This window comes from Crocuta crocuta, unplaced genomic scaffold (genome assembly GCF_008692635.1).
Source record: "Crocuta crocuta isolate KB4526 unplaced genomic scaffold, BGI_CrCroc_1.0 scaffold99, whole genome shotgun sequence".
Classification (NCBI taxonomy): domain Eukaryota; kingdom Metazoa; phylum Chordata; class Mammalia; order Carnivora; family Hyaenidae; genus Crocuta; species Crocuta crocuta.
Genome location: NW_027551560.1, coordinates 751170 through 764903, shown reverse-complemented (window position 1 = coordinate 764903; position 13734 = coordinate 751170). Strand labels below are relative to the sequence as shown.

Below are 13734 nucleotides of genomic sequence, written 5' to 3'. Positions count from 1 at the left end.
CACAGACCACTAGATTCAACTGCTGAAAAAATTCCTTCCTGGGATGAGTGAACCCCCGTACACACACCATGTTCTTTTACAGAAATGGTTGCCCCTCCTGCCCCAGTGGCCTCTCGGCGGTCCTCCCTCTAGGTGGATGGTGTGCTCCCCAACTCCTGTCCTGCAGCATTTGCTCAGCTAGGTACAACTTGAAGTGAAAAATGTGACTCCTGAGAAAGTTTCCAGTTTGCCTAAAAGTGAATTCGGGAGCTGATGTCAATCTGAGGCAATGAGCTAGGACTGTATAGGTACCCATGGCCCGAGACTTAATGTCCCATAAAGAGTGAGAAGGATGATGTCGTCTATTACCAGTGGCCACCAGGAGTATTCAGTGTTTGCCATCAGTTTCTTCCAAATGAGTACACATGCAAGACGTCATTTATAAATAAAATGAGGACTGTATGCCAAGGGGGCTTGAAATGAAGGACCCTATAAACATTTCTTTTTCAAGCTGTCTGTAAAATCAATTTCCCTTTTTCTCACACAGTAAAGATTACCAGGCCAAAACAGGTGTTAAAGGGAAAATATCACACCACTATCAGGAAAGTACTTTTTTATTTTAAAGAATAAGATTTGAGGTCAGATATGTTGATTCCAAAGCATTGGGATTATTTTGGTAAGCAATTAGATGTGGATCTCTTGAAAAAAGGGGAAAAATCCAAGCTGAACAATTTATTGTTATTATTATCATTTTCAGATTCCAAGAGTGTATTGAATGTCAGGCTCATAGCTTGTGCAAAAATTGAACTTAGTCTCTCTGAATAGAAACTGATAAAATTGTCCTATATATTATTGATGTGCCAAAATATTAGCTTTACCAAGAATTAATAACGACTGTTCAAAAAAATAAATGATATTAAGATGGTAGGGTGAATATATTCATGTCATGCTTTAATATACATTTTCATTTGATCTATCAATACTTCACATATAAAAAATGCTACATGTAAGGGAATACACACACATATTCTACAATAATAGTTACTAATTGAAATGACCTCATGAAATCTATTTATGGACTGTTGTGAACATGTTGCTACATATTTATGGTACAACAAACCTGAAATGAATGATTTGGCCTGGGAAACAAAAATATGTATGTATTACAAGCTACACAGAAATCAAGTCTTGGAAGATACAAGGACACAATTTCAAATCCTCTGCTTCCTAGTTAAGCGTTTGTTGGGTGAACAAGATAGAGGAATGAACAAACACCAGGAACTTGAATTTTGATTTCAGGAAAAAGCCAGATTTTATATTGCAGCTACTTTTTCAAGAGTGATTTTAATCCATGCAAGCTGTTTCTATTTTCCAAAAGAGCGATTCGATTTCTGGGGGAGACTCATTAGCCATTTTCTTGCCTGCTAGGTCCTATTTTTTAGAAATATTAAGTCTGATTTGCCACCAAGTCAGTGGAACTTGTTACATAAATGCCAAAATTGCCAAGGTTGGTTGGAAACCTAAGAGCCCACACATTTGAAGTGAGATCTAAATTTGGCAGTAATGCTTAATGAAGGAAGACTGGGTGAATATCATCAGTGCTGTTTTCATATTGCAGTTTGACCTAACAGAGAGCTCAGGAGCCCTTGAAAGCCACTGCTCATTGATTGGAACGGTCTTTTTTCAGTACTTCAGACCTTGACCAGTCAGTTGAGATCAGGTAAGCAAATATTTTCTATCACTCTGTGATCTATCTCGAGAACTTCTTGACAATATGGTGCCTGATTTGACTGCTTTAATTTATGCCATTTCATGTTGGGGTCTAGTCAACAGAGTCGTCTTTTTTATGAAGTTTCCTAGGCTGCAAGGATCTTATGATACTCCAGGATATTTGCTAGGATCTATAGCCGATAGCTGTTCAGCCTGCTTTTTTTATGTGTGAATCTTTGGTGTTAATGGATCTCCCTTAAGACCTGTTCTGTGTCCTAGGCTTGAAAAAATTATTTCCCATTCCTCCCTGCTGATTTTTGCTTTAGAAGCAATAGAAATATAACGCCCCCCACCTCAGTTAACCAAGATTTATCAATTAACTCAGGGACAAAGATAGATGGGAACTGTATATGAACTGATATTAAAAGAAAACTGATATAGCTCTGTTTTTCCTGAAAACACTTTATGCATTCAGGAGTTATTTGCTAAGTGCCTGTGCCTTCTTGGTCCCATACAGAGTGTATAAATGCAGCAGCGAGGAAAACAGACAGGGTCCCTGGTCTGATAGAGCATCTAAGGGAGAATCTGAGCATGGGAGCCAAGGATCATCAATCACAGATAGACCACAAAGAAGGAAAAAGTAAATCAACATGAGAATTCCAGAAAGTAATAAATGATTAAAAATATTTCAGAGGCACTTGGGTGCCTCAGTAGGTTAAGTGTCTGACTTTTGATTTTGCCTTATGTCATGATCCCAGGGTCATGGGATCAAGCTCCATGTCGGGCTCCACACTGAGCATGGAGCCTGTTTGAGATTCTTGCTCTCTTCCCCACTTATGTATGCACTTTGTTTAAAAAAAAACAAAAACAAAAATTAAAAAAAAAACAAAAATAAACCTTTAAAATATGACATGCAGTTTGCTTCTGGGTAGTCCATTCTTTTCACTGTGATGACTAAAAAGAAGTGTGTACATTTTAAAATAAAATAAGTTTTAAAAAAGACATCGTAGAGTTATGATAGCAGAGAGGAGAAGTATATAAACTACCCTAGGGGAAAGAGCTGTTAGTTTGTTTTTTTTAAATAGAGGTGAGAGTCACAAAAAAAGAAAAATGAACCATATAAAGATGAACAATCCAGTGGCATTTAGTCCATTCTCATTGCTGCACAACCTTCAACTCTATCCAGTTCCAAAACATTTTCATTATCCTTCAAAGAAATTTCCATACCTATTAAGCAGTTGTTTCTCCTTCTTCTGTTCCTTCAGCCCTTGGAAACTACCAGTCTGTGTTCTGTCTCCCTGGATTCACTTATTCTGAGTATTTCATATAAATGGGATTATATACTATTTGTCCCTTTGCATTTACCTTCTTTTACTTAGCACAGAATTTTAATCTTCACCTGCAGTAGCATGTATTAGTATTTCACTCTTTTTAAGGCTGAATAATATTCCGTTGTCACAATTTGTTTATCTGTTCATCAGTTGATGGACATTTGATCTGTTGCCATATTTTGTCTATTCTGACTACTGCTGCTGAGAAGAACATGCATGTAGTAGTTGTTGGAGTACCTGTTTTCAATTCATGTGGATATATACCTAGGGTTGGAATTGCTGGTAATTCTACATTTAATTTTTTGAGGAACCAACCAACTTTTCTGTGGTGGCTAAACAATTTCTCATTCCTATAAGCCATGTAAAGAGGGCTCTAATTTCTCCATATCTTCATCACTTGTTATATTCCCTTTTAAAAAAAATTAGAACTATCCTAGATGTGTGAAGTAGTATCATATTATGGTTTTGACTGCATTTTTCTAATGACTGATGATACTCAAAATCTTTCATGTGCTTGTTGGCTGTTTGTATGTCATTTTTGGAGAAATGTCTATTGAAGTCTTCTGTCCATTATTTTAGTTCAGGTGTTCAAAGAACCCTTCTTTGATGAGCTGGTATATGCATTTGCCAGGCCTGGGCACAGGCTGAGGACTGGGCTTGCTGTTAGCATAGAGATTCTAATAGGAGAAAGAGAAACCAGCAAATATTTTATTGTGGACTGGCATTATGAACTAGGATCTAAAGGATCCCTAAACATTTGGCTGATTTTTCTCTCTGGAAAATTTGTTTAATTCTGGGGCATGGTAGGATGCTAGATGTTAGGCTAGATGGGCTGAGTCAAATATCCTACAGTCTTTTGGTCACTAGAGAGAGAGACCTGTAACAAACACTGATCAAAATACTGGAGAGAGTCTATCTTATGCTCTAGTCCATCCTTACCAAGCTCAGCATTTGACCAGAATAAGATAAGCAGCTCTTCACTCCATGTGCCCAACAGAAGAAAGAGTGAATCCTTTCTGAGGGGAAAATAGCATCAACTCCAGTCTCCATTATGCCTTTATTCACAATTTCTTGCATACAATAAAAAAATGACCAGGTATAAAAAAGGGAGAAATAATATGACTGAAAAAAAAAAAAAGCAAGAAGATGATTCAAATCTTGGAGTTAGCAGACAAGTATTTAAAAATAACTAGTAAATGTATATTTAAAAATAGAGGAAAACTTGAACAAAAGAGATCAAAATTTGAGATTTTAGAAAGAGAATTGGAATCTCCTCTTTATTAAAAAAATCAACTGTATATCAAAACTATAAAACATAATTTGTGAAATTAAAAACTTATTGGATGAGTTTAACAGCAGACTGGACAGAGCAGAAGATAGAATTATCAAATTCTAAAACTAGTAAGGAAATATTGAAACTGAATTACAGTAAGAGAAAAAGAATGGAAAGAATAGGACAAAATGTAAGAGATGTATGCAATACCTACACTAACAAAGCAAATGAGAAAAATCATAAAATATAGAAAGGTTAGTAAAAACATTTGATAAAACATAGCTATATTGAACGGTGAAGTATTGAACATGTTCCCATGAGTTTGTGAACAAGATAAGGATATCCAATAATACACTTCTAATTAGTATTGTACTAGAGATCATAGTTATTGTGATAAATCAAGAAAAATAAAAACATAAAATTTGGAAAGAATAAAATAATTATTCACAGATGATAAATATGATTATGCTTGCTAAAAATCAAAAGGTAAAAATAAACCTTATTACAGTTAAGTGAATTTAGCAAGATTACTGAATATAAAAATCAGCATATAAAATCAGTTGTATATTTACATACTTTCAATGAATAACTGGAAAATGAAATTTTAAAATGGTGTCATTTAAAATAGTATCAAGACCATTAATACCTAGAAATCTAACAAAAATGTGCAACAACTTGAAAAATAAAAACATCTGAGAAGAAATTTAAAAGATCTAAATAAATGGTGTGCTATTCTGTGTTTATTGGAAAGTTCAATATTTTTTCAAAGCTCTTTGTTTTGAGATGACTATTGATTCACATGCAGTTGTTTGAAATGATATAGATACTCTATGTAACTTTTACCCAGGTTCCCTAAATGGTAACATCTTTCATGACCATAGCACAACATCACAACCAGGAAACTGAAATCAATACAACCCATCCGTCTTGTTCGAATTTCACCAGTTTTATGTGCACTCATTTGTGTGTGTGTTGGTGTAGTTAGTTCCATGTAATTTTAATACAAGGGAGAGTTATGTTATCACTCTCATAATCAAAATATAGAGCAGTTCCATCCCCACAAGGACTCTTTAGGTTTGTGCTGACTATAACACCCACCTCCTGCCCCTCTTTTGCTAATCTCTAATTCCTGGCACTGACTAATATATTTTCCATCTCTATATTTTTTTCATTTCAAAAATACTATATTAATGGAACCATACAGCATGCAACCTTTTGGGATTTTTTTCACTCAGCATAATTTCCTTCACATCCATCCAAGTTATTGCATATACATTTTTACTTTTATTTTTATTTTTTTTAATATTTTTATTTTTGTGAGAGAGAGAGAGAGAGCATGAGCAGGGGAGGGTCAGAGAGAAAGGGAGACACAGAATCCAAAGCAGTCTCCAGGCTCTGAACTAGCTGTCAGCACAGAGCCCGATGCGGGGCTCAAACCCACGAACCGTGAGATCATGATCCGAACTGAAGTCGGATGCTTAACCGACTGAGCCACCCAGGCGCCCCACATTTTTTTAAAAAAATTTAATGTTTATTTATTTTTCAGAGAAAGTGAGAGAGGGAGCGAGCATAAGTAGGAAGGTACAGAGAGAGAGAGGGAGACACAGAATCTGAAGCAGGCTCCAGGCTCTGAGCTGTCAGCACAGAGCCCGACATGGGACTTGAACCCACTAACCGCGAGATCATGAGCTGAGCCGAAGTCAGCCGCTGAACTGACTGAGCCACCCAGGCACCCCCAAGTAATTGCATATATTAATAGTTCACTCCTTTTTATTATTAAAGACCAGTATTTTAAAGAATAACTATAAAGCTACAGTGTTTAACATAGTGGAGTATTGATATGGAGGCAGAAAAGTAGATGAGTGGAACAGAATAGCATGTCCAGAAATAGACCCGTACATATATAGGCATTTTTTAAAAAAAAGTTTTTAAGTTTATTTTGAGAGAGACAGTGAGTGTGGGGGAAGAATAGAGAAGGAGGTAGAGAATCCCAAGCAGTATCCACACTGTCAGCGTGGAGCCCAACATGGGGCTCAGTCACAGAACTGTGAGATCATGACCTGAGCCAAAACAAGAGTCAGATGCTGAACCCACTAAGCCACCCAGGCACCCCATATAGGCATTTAAGATAAGACAGAGATGAAACTTCTAAGTGGGGACAGGATAGAGCAATGAAATGTCCTTATGGAAAAAAAATGTAACTTGACCCTTACCTCACACTACATAGAAAAATTAATTTGAAATATATCAATGACCTAAAATGGAAGGGCCCAAAAAATTTTTCAGAAGAAAATATAGGTTCGAATCCTCATGCCTTAAAGTGGGCAAATGTTTCTGAAACAAAATGCCTAAGTACTGACCTAAATAAATAAATAAATAAATAAATAAAGTGGTTTAATTTCTGCATAGACACCAATAAGAGAACAAAAATATAAACTAGGAGAAGAAACTAATATATGTATTAAACAAAGCATTCATATACAGAAAATATAAAGAACTACAAATTCGTTAGAAGAGGACAACTCAAAAACAAAATGGGCAAAAGACTTGCACAGGTACCACCAAAGAGGATATCCAAATGAGCAAAAAGCATGTGAAAAGATGCTCAGTGTCATTAAATATAATGGAATATCAAACTATTACTGGAAAGAGATGCCTCCATTCTTAGAACTCTCCCAAAATAGAGAGTGTAATAGCAAAATTCCTGAGACCAAAATGAGCGTGATATGTTTAAGAAAACAGAGGGTCAGTGTGGGAAATGAGCAAGAGAGAGGATTGAAGGAGGTTGAGAGCACAGAGGAGGGCAGGGCCATGAGGGTTGTGGAATTTGATTTTAATTATTACCGGAGCTAAAAAATAACTTTAAGATTGCAACTCTGGTTGATAGTCTCTTATACAATACTTAATAAATGGATAGTCTAGTCTATTGTACCTACTCTATTCTGTTCTATTCTATTGTATTCTATTCTAGCCTGTGTCATGCCCTGCTGTGCTGTGCCGTGCCATACTCTGCCATGCCATTCATTGAAACATGATTGTAATGCTCTTGTAGTCCATGGAAATGGGCTTAAATTTTACTTTGCTTTAATAGAAAATCATATGAAGATATGAACTTAGTTAATAATGAGCAATATGAAACTTCCATTGTTATCTTAAGCCAAGTTAATGCACATTTGGGGGATTTTAATTTGAGTGACTAAAAAATGATTAGACAGTTTATAGAAATGAGTAGGATTCCCTCTCAGGGAATAAAGACAGTCATCATTTGTCTAATGAATGTTGTCTAGAAAGACTAAAAGCAAATCAGGTCTCCAAATAACCTTCACAAAGAAGAGAAAGGAGAGAAGATGCAGGAAACAAACACATGCTTATCAAAGACCATGATCCTCTTTGATAGAAGAGAAATGAATTTTAAGTCAAGAGCACAGAATCTCCATAAAAGCTCTCATCATTCTTTGCAGAAGTGATTACTGGAATCCACTGTGTAGTAATAATAGAAGGTGCTTTGACTTTCTAAAGTCAGTTGTAAACACATTGGTTATAGCCGTTGGCATGACTCTGGTATGTGATATCGAAAGAAAACCATTAAAATAGGAATTATCCCACAAAGCAGTACTTAAGCAATACTTAAGCAATATAAAGCAAACTAAGTAATACTTAGTGAGCATGTTTTCTCCAACTTTTAGCAAATATTTTTGATCTTGGCTGAATCATTTTCAACTATAAAGTGAGTGAACAAAAAGAGGAAAGGGTGGATGAAGTTGGTGTAAGGGATGATGATTTAATGTAGACAAGGAGGGACCTGAGTCTGGCCCTTGTCCTGCAGCACTCCCCACACCCCCCAAGGGGCACGGAGTCAAAGAGGCCAAGAAGATGCATACCTACACTTGTGGTTTAAAAGTGATCATGGTGGAATATTTACACTATGGAAAATGACAAATGCTACAAATCAGGTCTCCCTACTCAAGAACTGGCTGTTAAACATTTACCAGCACACCACTAATTATGTCCCTAATCCTAACCTAAACTTAGTTTTTTGTGTTTTATTTAAAGCTTTGGATCAAAAAATGGTAGAAATGACAACAAATTGATGCCTCATTAAAAAAATTACATTTAGATCTTTTTTCTGTGGTACTGATCCAGCATTCTACACATTAGCAATGTATCAGTTCACTGAGGCATAATTACCCATGGGGTTATTAAAAACTTCTTATTTTGGAAATAATTATCAACTCACAGGGAGTTGCAAAAATAGTACATAGAGTCCCATGTGTCCTTCTGTCAAATTGTGACATCTTATATAACTATACTGCAATATCAAAATGAGGAAATTAACATTAATGCAATACTGCTACCTAGATTCCAGATCTTACTCATCTTTCACAAGGCTTTATATGCACTCATTTACTGTTGCTTGAGTATGTTCATGTATGTGTATGTGTGTGTGCTCATATTGTTCTATGCAATTTGATCCATCATTTACTTTTTAAATGCAATCTGTAGACAGCCCCAGGGCAGCAGAACATTGCTTAATTAGCTGATGCCTTTAGGACCTTGTGCTTAGCTGACCCTATAATTTCAAGTTTCTTTTTTTTTTTTAAGAAGAAACCCATATTTTTGTCTAAATTACCTGGATTTTCTGAGTGAATAGTCCCCGAAGTACCAGGTAACTGTGTCATCTGATAAAGTTTGACTTCTTAAGGGTGACCTGAAATATCCCTTTGTGAAAGAAATGCATTTATTCCTTCTGAAGAAATGTAGGTATCCCTGCAGGTGATTGAACATGAAAACAAGTTACACAGTCAATATATGGTAATTATAATATATGGTATTAAAAGTAACATCGAATTAGGTTTTTTTAAAGTAAGCTCTGGGGGCACCTGGGTGGCTCAGTTGGTTAAGCATCCGACTTCGGCTCAGGTCATGATCTCACAGTTTGCGGGTTCGAGCCCCACATTGGGCTTTGTGCTGACAGCTAGCTCAGAGCCTGGAGCCTGTTTCAGATTCTGTATCTCCCTCTCTCTCTGACCCTCCTCTGCTCATGTTGTCTCTCTCTCTCTCTCTCTCTCTCTCTCTTTCAGAAATAAATAAAACATTTAAAAAATAAATAAATAAATAAAATAAGCTCTGTACCCAACATGGAGCTCAAACTCATGATCCCAAGATCAAGAGTTGCATGCTCTACTGACTGAGACAGTCAGGCACCCTAAATTACTTTTATGATCTAAGCATTGAACAAGCTGGCACTTTATTTATTAGAGGCAAATGTTGATGGATAAAAGTGTTTGAAAACCTTTTTTTATCAATATTTTGTTTTTAACTACTAATATAAACTGTAAGTCAATTTATCACAATCTAAATCCTGACAAAATTTCAATATCATTAATATGTTTCAATCTAAGTAATTTAATTGCTCTATTTTTTGTGTTTAGTTATTGTATTCCAGAAATATGGTTACTGAAACATAACACTGTGTTTATATGGAATGTGTTATATTTAATTACAAAGCATTCTGTTACCAATTATCTTCTGGCACATAAATTACAGCATATCTTGTTTCCCATGTATTTATATTGCTACTTAGTCTGCTTTCTGTATTTTCTGGACATAAGGTTGATGATTATCTGAGGACAGATCAAAGAAAGAACTGTTTAAGTTAACCTACCTAGTTTTATAATTGACTTCTGACCAGATAAAGAAGTGGTTAATAAGCAATCTAGGGGAGAAGCCAGGTTTTTTTAGGTTAGTGCTTTGGATTAACTAAACCATGTTTTCTGTCCTATAATAGAAGAGGATGCTGAACAGTGAGCTGGGAAGAACAATAATAAATTGTATCAGTTTTACCAATTCTCCTTAATTGGACATTTTCAGCATATTTCATTATCTAGTTGTAATATCATGAATATACAAAATTGGCTTGCTTACAGACTTTACATTCAAGTAAAGAGCAAAGCACTCATATATTTAATATAAATAGTTTTGATGATATAGTCTTCTGAGTCACTCATGCCAATACTTTCCTCCATTAAAACATAACTTATAATTGATTGAAATGATAAACAATTCCTGACTACTTAATGATTTTAATTGTACATTATTCAAATATATTGATTAGATGATATTTCATTACTTTATCTCTTCTCAGTGTAGCTTCTGAAGTTCAGCATTTGTGATACTGGGATCATACTATAAGTGTACTTTTCTTTCATTTTTATAACACAGAATAACAAATTTAGTTTTTATACTTCCCAGTAAGATTCCAAAATTATGCAAATGAGTTTCCAGTATCTTTTTGTGGAAATTAAATACATCCAGCTTCTTCTATGTTTGTGGCTATGGGTATTAACATTTTTAAAATGAGAAAATTAAAGCAAAATATTGGCTTTTCAAGAAGAGGTTTATATTTACATTACTCATGCCTACACTGTTCTTAGCTAATTTCTTCTAAAAGTGTAAATTACATTTCACATGAAAAAAGTTACTCCCTGGGAAGTAGGAAACCAATCAAAATGCAGTTATAGGAAGCAGTACAGTAATAAATTAAAATGTCAAACTTTTAAGTTGTTTTGTTAAAAGCCTTAAAATCATCCATGATTTTTGGAATTGACAATGTTACTTTAGCACCCACTTTTAAAGATCATTTGGAAGCATGAGTTATTTGTCAGGTGTGATTTATTTAAGACAATAAACTTAGATTATTGAGTTGAACAAATAACTATTTGGATGCCTGCCAAGCATTTAGAACGAATGACTGAATATAATGAGACTGGATCACTCAGAGGGATGAATAATCAAAAGCCGTGGGATGAAATTAACATTGTTCAAAAGATATATCTCTTCCTTCTCTCCTTTGTGAATATTGAGCACTGGGAGAGTGAAAAGCATCATGGGAAGTAGTGTCCTTGCATTGTAATACAACAGCAGTAAATATACCTTATATTTGCATAATGCATTCCAGCTCACATGTGTTACTTCATATTCCATTAGAACTACTCTTCGAAGTAATTATAATTGCAACATTACAGATGAAAAAACTAAGAATCTGGCAGATTAAGTGATTTGCTTAGGCTGCATAGACGATGAAGGGCAGAGCTAGAATTTGAATCTAAGTGCTATATCCAGGTGACCCAAAAGGAGTGACAGGAAAAGCAAGGATGTAGAATCAGCTGCATCCTCTTTGATCTTGGTTCTGCCACTGACTAGCTTCCCTTGGATAAGTTACTTAACATTTCTGACTTCGGTTCCCTCACTTGTAAACTCTGAATGATAGCACCTACTTTACTGGACCATGGGGAACAGTATAGAAGATAGAGTTTCAGAATAGCCCTGGTCCTTGGGTTTGGAAGCCAAATGCCTGGTTTCTAGTCCTACATCTAATATTTAGTGTCTGATCCTGGGAAAATCTCATAACTTCTTTGTAGCTTATTTTCATCATCTGTAAAATAATGCCTATTTCATAGGGTTGTTGGGATGATTACATGAGCTGACATGTGGGAAGTGGTGCCCATGAGACCTGGCATTTAGTAAAGCTCTTTGTTACTGTGAGAGTCACTTTGGAGCTTGGACTCTAGATTCCTTCTAGAACTGGCAAAAATGGTTCCAGTCCCTAAATTCCATGGCCAGTAGAAGTCCAAATTCCCCACTCCTCTGTCTTAGAGCCTAATTTCTGAGGTTTTTTATGATCTCAAGATTCCATACTCATCATCCAGTTTTTGTTTTGCTTTGTTTTTGCATAAGTAGCCACTGTTCTGTGACCTAGAGACCCAGAATGACACTCTACTTTTTTTCTTCTGCATTTCATGAACACCCAATCACGTAGATCTTGTTAATAATCTTGGGGATTAATAGAAGAATCTTACTGCACATCTTAAAAGTTTGTTTCTGGCCTCCTCTCTCCCTTCTCTTCTTTCTATATCCTTCCTGAGTTACTCCTCACACATCAAATTCTTCTTCCCCTTCATGCAGAACAATTGTGCTCATCTAAGATTTACCTCAGTTCTGCTTCCGCAAACTCACCAACTTGTCTGTGAAAATGAAGAGCTGTACTGCTTTGTGGCTGGCCCTGAAAAGTGGGCCAGTTGCTAGTTCTGATGACTGGCACAAAGAGAACAAAGACACTGTTCTGTCATGCAAAATAGAAATTTTGGATAAATTCAGGATGGGAATGTCTAATTTGGCAGTGGTTAAGATGGGGATTGTGAAGATGGTCACCCAAACACTAGATGTGAAAGTAAGAAAACGAGACAGGGAAACAGTGTCATAGTATATGTTTCAGGAACATACATGATGAGAGGCAGTGAAAAGCATTTTTCTGTGGATTTGCAGTGGTCCCTCATGTCTTCCTCATGCATGTGAGGATAGGCAGGGACCCTTCACTTTCATTTTACACTAGGCCCTGAAGATTACATAGTCAGTTCTGAATGTGGATATACTATACTTGGGCTTTTTGTTGAGTATATTCATTAAAAAATAAAGCAAAACTACCTCTTAATTCTTTAAACAAATTTTTAACACTTATTTATTTTTGAGAGACAGAGAATGAGCAGGGGAGGGGGAGAGATAGGAGACAAAGAGTCCAATGTGGGGCTCAAAACCACAAACTGTGAGCTGAAGTCAGATGCTTAACTGACTGAGCCACCCAGGTGCCTTAAAACTTCTTCTTAATTCTTTGGAATTGGTTTTATGTGATATGAATGGACTACAGGAAGAAGCCATGGTTATTACCTGGAATATAGTCCTTCCTTGCTATTAGGACAATGTCCCTTAATAATTAACATTTCCTTTACTAGTTTCCTGGAGATATATGGCCAGGAATTTTATTTTTTCATTTCTGACTGCCTCATTTGGTTTACAAGATAGTAAACTTGTAAACAGTACGATTTTGGCTGCCACTAAGAAGCCAAAAGGGTGTTTGTTTGCTGTTTGTGGCACAGGAGAGGAGGATTTAAGACATAATATCTGACCTATTAGGAGATGACAAAATATATGCTACAGCTTTTTGTCAGTGGATGGGCAACTAGAGAATATTGTTTCTGAACCTGGCAAAGGCAGCTTCTGAGAGGGCTCAGCAAACAACTTCCTGCCTGGTAGAAGAGTTTTTTATCATTCAGATTTCCACTCAGCATTTGGCCGATAATTATTTATACATCCTTGGATCCAATTTAAGGCAATAAAAATCTCATTATATATTACAATTTGGGACCAAGAGACTGGCTCTTAGGTTCTCTCAGGCCTAGACTTCAGTAGCTCTAAGAAGACCAAAAGGAAATGTAGCTAAAAGTGGAACGTCTGACCTAAGCATCTGTGTTAAGAAGTACTCTGTTCCCAACATGCTAGTCCCCGACTTGACTTCATAGAACCCTTCACTGTGTTAGAGCTCAGGTTATGGCTCCTATACTAAGTTCGAAGGGAAAATTCTCCAGAGAAAACGGCTTTCTGTCA

General features: G+C 36.0%; 1 long non-coding RNA gene across 2 annotated transcripts in view; it reads left to right on the top strand.

Moving 5' to 3' along the window:
- Positions 1-13734, top strand: part of LOC144219548 (uncharacterized) — a 78510-nt gene that overhangs the window by 57924 nt on the left and 6852 nt on the right. For both annotated transcript variants that reach the window (XR_013331444.1, XR_013331445.1), the window contains exon 3: positions 1598-1699. This is a non-coding gene — a long non-coding RNA (uncharacterized LOC144219548). The remainder of the gene's footprint in view (positions 1-1597; positions 1700-13734) is intronic.